This window comes from Lichenostomus cassidix, chromosome Z, assembly GCF_008360975.1.
Source record: "Lichenostomus cassidix isolate B80296 chromosome Z, HeHo_3.0, whole genome shotgun sequence".
NCBI lineage: Eukaryota > Metazoa > Chordata > Aves > Passeriformes > Meliphagidae > Lichenostomus > Lichenostomus cassidix.
This window is the reverse complement of record NC_139511.1, coordinates 48,057,717-48,069,901: the sequence shown is the minus strand read 5'-3', so window position 1 is coordinate 48,069,901 and position 12,185 is coordinate 48,057,717.

The window sequence follows — 12,185 nt, the reverse complement described above, 5'->3', positions numbered from 1 at the left end:
AATCAATCCACTCCAGACAGTGACAAAGGATAAAGTAATTAATTGTCACTTTCTGCACTCTGGTGTCCAGCAGAGTTAGTGCAAGTCCTTGCCTTCATCACAGTGTGGCTGGACTTTGTAAGTGCTGTGAAGACCAACTGAGCATTGTCCTTTACAGAAAAACAACTTTCACGCACCTGAAGTAGTAAATGAATGCAACACACAGTACTGTTTGTGAGAACTCTACTGCCTACTCCATGAGTGGGTGATATTGCAGATGAAATATAAAAATCTAGTAGAGAGCTTCTCTAATACAAATACCCACCCGGAAGAACATATGCCTAGTAGATCTTAATTTAAATTCAGCATACAATTATAAACCAAGTCATCCACTTATTTACATAGATTTGGCTTCTTTGCTGAAGTCAAATGGGGATACTTCATCACTGGCTAGGCTGGAGTAGACCAATCTAGGGTCTTGTAGTAGGCTTGGCATTTGTAAACAACAGCCTTTGTTTGTGATATAAGGCTTTATATATTGAATCAGTGAGCCAAACAAATACAATGTTATGAAAAACAAATTTGCAGTGGGAGTCATGGTATACAGTCATGGGCATTGTAGCCTTCTTTTGGTATAAATATGTACAGTTTTGCACTACACTTTTTTACCCATTGCAGTGAACCTAGAGAAAACATTTATTCAAGCTTCTTATGAACATTTTAATTTCTTTCCTAATTTGTACAATCAAATCTGTCCAATTCAAAACCCGGTACAAACTAAAGCTTAAAATCTGTTGCTATTTTGGGACTTACTTTTTTCTTTTTGGTAGCATCTAAAATTAAAAGCATGTAAAAAGTCTCAGCAAGTGACTCCCATTCCACATAGGCAGAGTCCTATTTACTTGACTGCAGCTCTGTGTGGCTCTCCAGCTCATTTTCACAGTCTGTGATACCTCTGCTGGAGGCTGACCCTACAATCAAACAATGCTGTCTGTGCACATGGGTGGTGGCTGCAGGGCTGTGAAATGTAGGCAGACATGTCTATCCTGACAAGAGTGGTCATGTAAGGTGGGCTGCAAGTGCCCGAAAGGCCTGCCTCAGGAGGCTGACTGGGGGACTTGGGCTGCGCAACCACAACTAGCCTCATGCCTTTTTAAAGCAGCAGGAGGCAGGAAGAGCAGAAGTACTATTTGTGAGAGCTTGATAATCAGGGCAGCTGTGACTGCTGACAGTAGGCCTGCTCCACAACCTTGGTGCATCACTCAATGGGTGAAACAACCTCTAGTTCTTTGAAAAATGTGGGTGTCAAATCCTTCCTTGCAAAGAGCATCATATGAGCATCCTTAGCAAGGGACCCTGGACCGTGCTGGACAATCTCATGGGTAACTGTAGGCCAGGATAATCAGGGGCATCCTGGGAGTGCAGAGCTTCCTCACCAGGCTGATGGTCATGGGATTTCCAGGCAGAAGCTTGGTATGGCAGCACAGCAGGAAAGTCAGCACAGGGAAGGCCTGAATATCATGTCCGCTGCAACAGCAACTAAGAGATGCAAAGGCCAAGACTCAAGGCAAAAAGTGGATGGTCAAAAAAAGTGGTGCAGACTGCCATTAGAAGACACAGGCAGAAACAAATTCAGGTTTTCATCCCGCTTCCGGCTAAACCTTCTTTTTTTTTTTTTCTCGAGTGCTGTCTTGAGTTTTCTCAAAGCACGGGATATATAGAATGAAAAACTACAGATCTATTCCTCATGCCCTTGTACTTTCTAAATACAAATTCAGATCCTGTTCTTTCTTGTTAGGAGAATATTGACAGCAGCACAGTGTGCCTAGTCTTTGGTCCTGTGATTTTACTGTGCTACCATTGGGTCTCGCTGAGGTTCAGCTGCAGAGCTGTAGAAGCTCAAAGCTGCTTGGCACCTCTGGAGAGCATACAGTCCCACCCCTGCCCAGAACAGGTCAGCCACAGGAGGTTGCTTAGGGCTGTGTGTCCAATCAAGTTTGAGTATTTCTAGGGATAGAGACTTCACAACTTCTCTGAACAGCCTGTTCACAGCCACCCTCATTCAGCCTTCAGTCACCCTCACAGTAAAAAAACTTTCCTCCTATTTTTAAATGGAATTTTGTGTATGTTGATTTTTGCTGTTTCTGCTGTCACTGGGGACCACTGAGAGGACCCTGGCTCTGTCTTTACTCTGCTTGTCAGATATTTATATATAGTGATAAAATCTCTGTGAGTTTTCTTTTTTCCAGGCTAAAGACAGCTCTCTCAGCCTTCCCTTTAGTGAGAGATGCTTCAATCTCTTAATCATTGAGACCCTTTGCAGGACTCACTCCAGTATGTTTAGGTCTTGTTTGTGCTGGAGAGCTCAGGACTGCCCACAACACTCCAGATGCCTCTCGTCAGGGCTGTCAGCAGAGAGTAAGGACAAAATCTCCCTGGCTGCTGGCAACAGTCTTCCAAATGCATACAAGGAGGCTGTTGGCATCTGCAATTCCAGATCTATTTTGGCCAAAGCTGCTTTCCAGCTGGTCAGTCCTCAGCCTGTGGTGATGTGGAGGGTTATTTCCCTCCAAGTGCAGGACTTGGCATTTTCCCCTCATGTATCTGTTGGCCCATTTCTCCAACCTCTCCAGATCTGTCTGAATAGCAACATGCATCTCAGTTTTGTATAATTTCGAAATTGGTCACAGTTGCACTCTTGTCCCACGACTTCTAGGCCCTTAATCAAATTGTTAAACAATAGTGGACTCAGTCTCAATCCCTGTAGCGTGCCAGTAGTGACCACCCCACACCAGCTGGTGTTTGTGCAAGTGACCATAACTCTTTGAGCATGGGATTAAGGTGAGGATGATAAATCTGCAGTTTTCTGAATCCTTTGTGCCCTTCTTGAAGATGGAGATGGCATTTGCTTTTTTCCAGTTTTCAGGACTTCTTCCAGTTGCAGTGACCTTGCAAAGATACTTGAGAGTGGCCTCACAAGGACAAGGGCCAATTCTCTCAGCACTCATATGTGCAACCTGTCAGGTCCTATGGAGGTACAAATATCCAGTCTATTTAAATGTTCTTTAACCTGCTTCTCCTCCACAAAGGATAAGTATTCCTTGCCCTGGTCTTTCTCCCTGGTCTTAGTGAACTGGGATTGCTTTTTATCTCTAAAGACTGAAGTGAAGAAGGTTTTGACTACTTTGGCCTTTCCCATGTACCCTGCATCTAGATCCCTGACCATTCACCAGTGGGTCCACATTTTCTCTACTCTTCCTTTTCCCAACCAGTAGAAAGCTTTCTTTTTCTCCCATATCCTTCATCACAGTCAGCTTTCCTAACCCTTCATAAACATCACTGCTAACATTAGGATTTGCCTAGTAATTCTTAGCCATCAGGACCCAGCCACCTCATCATCCATCCCAAGGCAGAGACCCATGCATCCCTACTGCTCTCATAAAAGATGGTGTCTTCTTCTCACCTTCGCAGCCTATCCTTCCTGAAGACCCTGCATCTACCCATTGCAGTTCTCCAGTTCCCCAGCATTCTCTCTGATTACCAAATCTTGTTTTGGGCATTATAGTTATTGCTTGTTGGTGCTTTTAAGCACTAGGAACTGTCACTCTCATGATAACTAATGTATTTTCAAAATCTCTGTGAATCACAGAAATCCTATTGCACTTCAGTATTTGGGCCGTATTTTACAAGAATTTAAATACAATATATGTGATAAAAGTGCACTCTTTCTTTACTTCACTCTTGAGAAAAGTTAAGAGCATTTTTTCTGAATTTAGACATCCCTGCTACAGAATTTCTTTTAAGGTTTTAGATTAATGCATTTTAAAATGACCGTGATTAAGTGGATGTATCACAAATTAGAAGTTATTTCAAGTAACTGTAGCATGTTTTATCTTTTATTTTTGGCAAGGTGTAGGGGGAACAGTAAGATCTAAATTGTGCAAGTTGCTTACTGCCAAATTCAGTGTCTATTCAAATACAATGTTATCTTCCAAAGGAGAACAAAGACAGTTTTTGAAGACATGAGAACAGAAACATGAAGAAGTGTGAAGACTTTTTCAGGATCACACACTGAACCAACAGAAGATCAAAAAATTTGGATCCTCATATTCTGCACCTTGGTAAGAATATTTTAATTCACTGGTAGCTATACAATTATTACACAAGTTCATAAAGGAGAACTTAAACCCAGGAATTTCATGACACTCTTATGATCTCTATGTCCATTCAGAGAGTACAATCTGTAAGTTGTGTTTGGTGGCTGCAGAGATACAAGAAGTAGTTTTAGCATGCAGTCCAAAAAGTATACATTCATAGTTTCACTATGCACAGAATGGAAGGAATTTGTCTAAACTGACTGCAGGTCTTGTCCAGACAATGGAAAGGGAGTTATGGTGGAAGGGTAGGTATTTTCTGTTCCACACCCACAAACGTGTTTGTTGCAAAAGTGAGTACGTAACATCTACCAAAAGCAGAAGCTAGGGTCCTGGCTGCCCATGAAGCTCACAGGAAGATTTAGTTGCCACAGGAGGGATTCACTGTCCCTTATGAAGGCCAAAATCATTTCGCTTTCAGCCTAGCCACAGTTCATAGGGTTGTGCTCTTAGGCCTTTCGTTCTGGTAGAGCAACAACATAGAAATTACATGGAATCCCAGAATCCTCTGGTTTGGAAAAGGCCTCTAAGAGCATCAAGTCCAACCATTAAACTCCACTGTCAAGTACACCGCTAAACTTCTCCCTAAGTGCCACATTTATACACCTTCTAAATCCCTCCAGAGTTGGTGACTCTTACCACTTCCCTTGGCAACCTGTTCCAATGCTTGGCCACTCCTTCCGTGTAGATATTTTTCCTAATATCCAAACAAAACCTCCATTAGCACCCTTGAGGCCATTTCCTTTTGTCCTATCACTTGCTGCCTGGGAGCAGAGACTGATTGTCACCTCCCTACAGCCTCCTTTCAGGCAGTTGTAGAGAGTGATAACATCTCCTCTGAACCTCCTTTTCTCCAGGTTAAACAACCCCAGCTCCCTCAGCTGCTCCTCGCAGGACTTATGCTCCAGAGCCTTCCCAGCTCCATTACCTTCTCTGCATACACTCCAGCACCTCAGTGTCTTCCCTGGAGTGAATGGTCCAGAACTGAACACAGCACTCAAGGTGTGGCCTCACCAGTGCCAAGTGCAGGGGGACAATCCCTGCCCTGCTCCTGCTGGCCACACTCTTGCTGATCCAGGCCAGGATTCCATTGGCCTTCTTGGCCACCTGGGCACAGCCTGGCTCATGTTCAGCTGCTGTCACCAGCACCCCCAGGTCCTTTTCCTGTGGGCAGCTTTCCAGCCACTCTGCCCCAGCCTGTGGCACTGCCTGGGGTTGTTGTGACCCAAGGGCAGGACCTGGCCCTGGGCTTGTTGAACCTCACACCATTGGCCTTGGCTGATTGATCCAGCCTGTCCAGATCCCTCTGCAGAGCCTTCCTATCCTCCAGCACATCAACATTCCCAACCGACTTGATGTTATCTGCAAACTGACTGAGGGTAGACTCAATTCCTCGTCTAGATCATCAATAACAATTTTGAACAGAACTGGCCCCAGTACCAAGCCCTGAGGAACACCACTGGTGACCAGGCATGAGCTGGATGTATCATCCATCCACCACCAATCTCCAGGCCTGGCCATACAGCCAGTTTGCTTTCACAGTGTACAGCACACCAATCCAAGCCAATTTCTCTGGGAGAATGCTGTTGGAAATGGTGTCAAAGGCTTTACTATGTCCAGATAGACAAATCACATCCACAGCTTTTCCCTCATTCAAGTAAGCAGGTCACCCTGTCATAGAAGGAGATCGGGTTGGTCAAGTAGCACCTAACTTTCACAAACCTATACTGGCTGGATCTGATGCCCCTGATTGCTTTGCAGTTTTCACATGATGACACTCAGGTTAATTTATTCTATGACTCTTGGATTGTGGGAGCTTAATTCTGCTCCCTGTCCCTGTCTTCCAGCTCAGGGGGCTAGGTAGCCTCAAAACAACTTGTCCTGCCATTAAAGACTGAGGCAAAGGTGCCTTTAAGTACCTAAGCCTTTTTCTCATCCTCTGTCACTATGTTTCCCTTTGTCATCCAATAAGGGATGGACATTCTCCTTACCCTGACTTTGTTTGGAATATATTTATAGAAGCATTTTTCATTGGCTTTTATGACAGTAGTCAGATAAGTTCTAGCTGGGCTTTGGCCCTTCTAATTTTCTCCCTGTATAATCTCGCAATATATTTGTAATCCTCCTGAGTTGCATGCCCCTTCTTTCAAAGGGCATAAACTCTTCTCTTTTTTTCCCTGAGTTCCGGATAAAGCTCCCTGTTCAACCAGGCTGGTCTTCTTCCCTGCCACTTTGTGTTCTGGCACATAAGAACAGCCCACTCCTGTGCCTTTCAGATTTCCTCCTTGAAGAATGTTCAGCCTTCCTGGGCATCTTTGCCTTTCAGGACTCTTTCCCAAGGGTTTCTGTCAACCAGTGTCCTAAATGGGCCAAAGTCTGCCCTCCAGAGTTCTGCTGACCCCCATTCTTTTTTCCATGAGAACTGAAAACTCGTTTTGTGATTACTGTGCCCAAGACAGCCAACCATCTCATCACTCACCAGTCCTTTTCTGTTCACAAACAACAGTTCCAGCAAATGCCTTCCCTAGATGGCTCACTCACCAGCTGTGTCAGGATGTTATCTGCCACAAACCAGAAACCTCCTGGGCTGTTGTATTCCCAGCAGACAACTGGTAAGTTGAAGTCCCTCAAAAGAACAAAATCTAATGCTTGTGAAACTTCTTATAGAGTATTTCATCTGCCTCTTCATCTTGGCTGTGTGGTCTGTAACAGAGTATTTGCTCAACAAGATATCTGCTCTGTTGGCCTTCCCCCTGATTCTTGCTCATAAACATTTAACTCTATCATCATGACTATTAAGCTCTAGATAATCAAAACAATCCCTAGCACACAGGGCTACCCCATCTTCTCCCTTGCTTATCCCTTCTGAAGGTTTATAGCATTCCATTGCAGCATTCCAGTTGCATGAGTCATCCCACCATGACACTGAGATGTTGACTATGTCATAGTATTCCTGCTGCACAATGGCTTCCAACTCCTCCCGTTTCTTGTCCATGGTGTGTGCATTGGTGTAGAAGCAGTTCATTTGGGATATTGACCCTGCCACTTTTTCAGGGGGAGAAGTAATAATGCTTATGTCACCATTCTCAGGCACATCTGTGGGTTCTAATGCATCAATAGCCTTCACATCTTTGCTGTTGCATGGTCTTCATCCCCTACCTCTACTGAGATGGCTGCACGGGGGACCCTGCAAGCACACCATCCCTCAGACAGTGTCATGCTGCCCCCAGGCTTATCTCTAGCAGGCCTGGTTTTATCCCTTTCCCCAAGACTCTCTCAGTGAGTCCTGTTGACTCCTGTACAAGTTCCTTTTCCTCCTTTGAGATAGATGTGCCCCATCTGTTGCCAGCAGGCCTGATGTCATGTAAACCAGCCGATGATCAAAGAACCCACAACTTTCCCAGTGACACTAAGCTCAGAGCCAGCTATTGATCTGTGATCTTCCTGTTTCTTCTCTCATCATTCCCTGCAAATGGCAGGAGAGAGGAGAATAAACATTACTTGTGCTCGTGATCCCTTAACCAGTTATCCCAAGGCTCTAAAACTTGTTGCCCATGGACAGAGACCAGCAGAGCCACTTGACTGATTCCCCCTACTTGCCATTACACATAGTGTATTTGTGAGCAAAATCCTGGGAAAGGGAGAAAAAACAACACAAAGGTACCTGTTTCTGCAAATCAGAATGAAGGGGGCTGGGGGAGGAGGGAGAGAATATGTCCTAAAACAAGACCAAGAAGCAGACAGGAAGAAATAGTATTACCAGCAGGTGAGGATTTTGGCAGGCAATTTTTTAGTAGGTGTTAAGTTCAAGGACAGCAAAAGAAGAAAATAAAATACCAAAATTTGTTATGTTACAAGGATTTTTCCCTATTGCAGCTTGTTATCCTTCACCTCTTTTGATACATGATGCTATTTTTCTGCGTGTTACCCCTAGTCGTAGGATGCAGGCATTGCATTTTGCTGTTGATGCAGACAGCAAAGACATTAAGATGATTGTAAATGATGGGGTGTGGGGTGTCCCTTTTGTATGTAAAGATTTTGGCATAATAGATGAACTACTGAGACAGCTCTAAGTTTATAATTTAGGTTTGATTCTGGCATTTCTGGAATTCTAAACATAACTTCACAAATTTAATATTCTTTCAACGTGGTTTTTCTGTAGGGAATGTTAAAAGAATCAGCAGTAGAGATAATTCTGTCATGTATATTCATAGACAATTACACTCCCTTTAACTTTTAGAATATTCACACATGATTCTATGTAATTCTCTGTCTACAAACCTAAAGAGGCAGAAGGAAGCCTTCAGAAAAATTTTGTTTACTTGTCTATGCACTTTCAGTGGTTGAAGGAATGGGATTCTAGAACAAAACTCTTGTAAAGTTATGTATTAATAATAATATGTACTTTCTTATAAATATAAGACATTATGTTTTTAATACTAGAAAGTTTTCTTTATATGTCTTCGTTTCACAAATTCTCACACAATAATGCTTCCTTTATAAATACTTTGGGCTTTTTCAGTTATCACTCTTTTTTTTCTTTCTTTCATTTTATTTTTTAAAATTATTTGGAGATCTCAGGATTATTGCAGCTTTATTTTTTATTTCACATTTTCTATTGTTAAATATAATATATTTAACAATAGAAAATATATGATGCAAAATCAATGGTATTCTATTGGATTTTTCCCTCAACATATATTGCACTTTTCTTGTCTGGGTTCAAATAGATTTAATCAAAACATGAAAAGTAATTTTTCGGTGTTGGCCCTTTTAATTAAGTCTCTAGGCTCTATGCTTATGAAATCTATGAATTTATTAATTTACTTAGCATGGTAGTTAATTTCAAAGTATGATCTTTTCACTTTACACTAAAAAAATTCCAGTTTACGCTAATAATTAAAGTACAAATCTATCTGGAAAATGCCTACATAATATGGCACCTTCTTTATTAGACAAGGACTCTCTATGTACAGACAAGACAGATGTGATGTGAACCCTGGAGATCTCATAACCAGTGTGAGAGACACAGGAAGAACTAAACCAGAGACGAGAAAAAACTAACCTTCACAGGTGCATGTTATCACTGTAAGAATTTCTGTCTTTCTACTGAGAGAAGAGTGCAGTTGCCCCACAAGAAAAAGGGATTAAAGAAAGAGCCTAAGGTTTTGCAGTGTTTGCTCGTTTTTGTGCTTCAATAGGAAATAAATGGCTTGGGATCCAGCTTGAGATGTATTTAGCAGTTGCAGAAAATAGCATGCCAGGCTACATAGACCTGGCTAAGGCTGGTCCAGGCTAGCAGACTTTATCCACTACTCTTCAGCCTTCTGTTTGAATACTGGAATGTGTTAATGCCTTCTCAGGAGACCATGGTAGAAAGGCAGAGGCTGAGTAGCATCTAATCTAATCAGAAATAATTTAAAGCAGAGGAGGGAAGTACCTGCATGATACTGGGGAACTAACCAGATGCACTGTGGATGGTAGCTTGCTGCTACCATTGCAGGCTGCTAGCTTAGGGAAAGTGTCATTCTTTTATTCACCCCCTCCTTCATTGCCTCAGTAAGTCTGCCTGGAAGTGCCTGAAACTAAAAAAGTTGCACTGAAATTCTAAAGGCAAGTAGCCTCAATATTCTTCTTTTTTTCTATAAGATGGGTTTGTGTGAGTAAACCTCTACAGCCAGTGGAGAGTGGCACACAAGCCCTTTTCTAAACAGGCCTTCTTGGAATACTAAAGGAAGCTAGCTCAGCACTTTTAGGAAGCCTCCGCAGGGGAGTCTAATATTGCCTCAAAAGTAAGTCTGAGATCTGAAAGTAAATTTTCAAATATAAGAAGATTTGAGTTCTTAGAGCAGTCCAAAGAAAACTAAGAGTAAAACTGTCAAGCTTTCTGCACCAAGCTTCCGTTGCTCATGAAGTTTTAAGAATGGGAGACTGCCCTTAAAGACACAGGTTGTTTCTGTTAGTCCTGCCTCTGCTATTTCTAAAACATTGAAAAGCTCATCCCTCCCCTCCCCTCCCCAACTCAGATTGTAACTTCTCTGCGTATGTTAGGAAGGAAATACTGAATCTCATTTTCTGGTATGTTAAAATATCTACATGGTTGTAACCAGCACATACCAGTACTAGAAAAAACACCAAGGAAGGGATAAAGCTGAACACCAGTTAGCGCCATGCAGGGAGAGTTGCAAGAGGGATGCAAGAGGGATGCAAGAAAGCATTTTGAGCTACCATAATTGCAAGTTTGCCAAGGTTTCCCAAAGTTTCCCAAAAGACCTGAAAAAAGGAATTCTGCCACAGTATCTGGAACAAGCACCATCAAAAGAGTGAGTAAGAAACAAATCAAAACAAGTAGGTTGCTAATGGCTCTTATAGCTCCAAAAATGGATGTACAGATTCTACTGGTTCCCTGCTGGGAGAAATTATAGGGAACTCAGTCCTGACCTTTCCCATTTGTCAGGGCCAGAAGCTATGACGCACCCCCTGCCCGGCAGGTCGGTGTTTATACACACCATCAGCCCACTCTTTGCCACACTCTAATAGCCACATTTATAGAACCTAGATTCAAACAATTATATATGTCAGTCTTATGAGGTAAAAATAACTAGTGGCAGAATGTTTAAGAGTCTTCCCAGCAAAATTAGGTAGGGACCTAAACTCAAGTAGTCCTGACGCAGCTAGAACAATTTTATCTATTTTTACCTTTGGAAAGCTAATGTAGAAACCAGTTAGAAGGTGTCTTCTATAGGAGAACATTAACTTAGTAGTGTTTCCTCTTTTACAGCAGTAGCAGTATGTCACAAACTGCAGAGAAAAAAATGAAAGAAACAAATGGTAAGAAAATGCTTTTTCAGTCTTATCCCTATAATGGCATTCATGGGTATTGATTTAAAAATCTAATACTGCAAAACTAGCCAAGTGAAAATAACTAGTCACTACTTCCAGAATAGACTGGGTTTGAAATTTGTAAGATTTTTAAGCAGACTGTACTTGCACAGCCTCTATTTACCTTGGCAAGTATTCTTCTTGAGTCACACATTCCCCAAAATGAAGTAATGTTTACAGGTCAAAATACAGCCTTAAATACATGTGAGATACTTCCTATAGCTGCTGAAGGACAACTCCTTTAATCACCAGCCATTACAAGACAAAGAACCTGCCTTTTCTTCCTTCTAAACATGATTAGTGTCTTGCAACATTTTACTTGGTCTTGCCTCTAATTACTTTGCAGTTTATTCTTCTTTGTACTCCTGCACCTCATTTACTTACCTTCTCTTCTCACTTTAGGGTTCCAGTGTACATTTTCCAACATCTTTTTTGCTTCTCACACTTTCTATCTCTTAGCAACATTTCACAGTGCCCTGTTCAAATCAACTATCCTTCCCATACATAGAATGGCAGCAAGTCCTGGTAACCCTGGTCTTCATTTCATTAAAAAAAAAAAAAAGGAAAAAAAAATCCATGCAGAAAGCATTTTAGGATCAACTTAATTTCTAAGAATGCCTGTTTACTGAAAATTCAACTCTGCACTAATTTAACACACCTAAGCATATATGCAAATTCTCTAAATTGGGGCAAACGTTTTGCTTTTAAGCTAGCAGAGCCATATCATGATATCAAAGCTCAAAGGTTGCTGCTGTAATATATCAACTAAACTTGGGATAGTTTTTGTTCGTTGACATATGTAACCTGTATGGGGTTTTTTGCAGTCTGAATTTTCTGCTGAACTGTACTAGCTTACATGACTTAATCAGAAAACAAGCACTAATTTTAAAGAAAAAGTGTCTATCCTCTTGATGTCAGCTCCTCAGAAAGTAATGGAAATGCATGGACTTTTGGATGGGAGAAGGAGATTGCTGAGCATTACCAGTTACATGTTAAAATATACACACCAAGGTTTGTCATTAGTGCTAAAATAAATAAATTAGCAAATGGAGATAATGCACACATTTCCAACAATGCCCTGGAAAAAGCTGGAACCTGTTCAGGAGCAAAACATGTGCATTACAATAATAAAGATAAAGATAATAGTAATAACAGCAACAACAATAACAA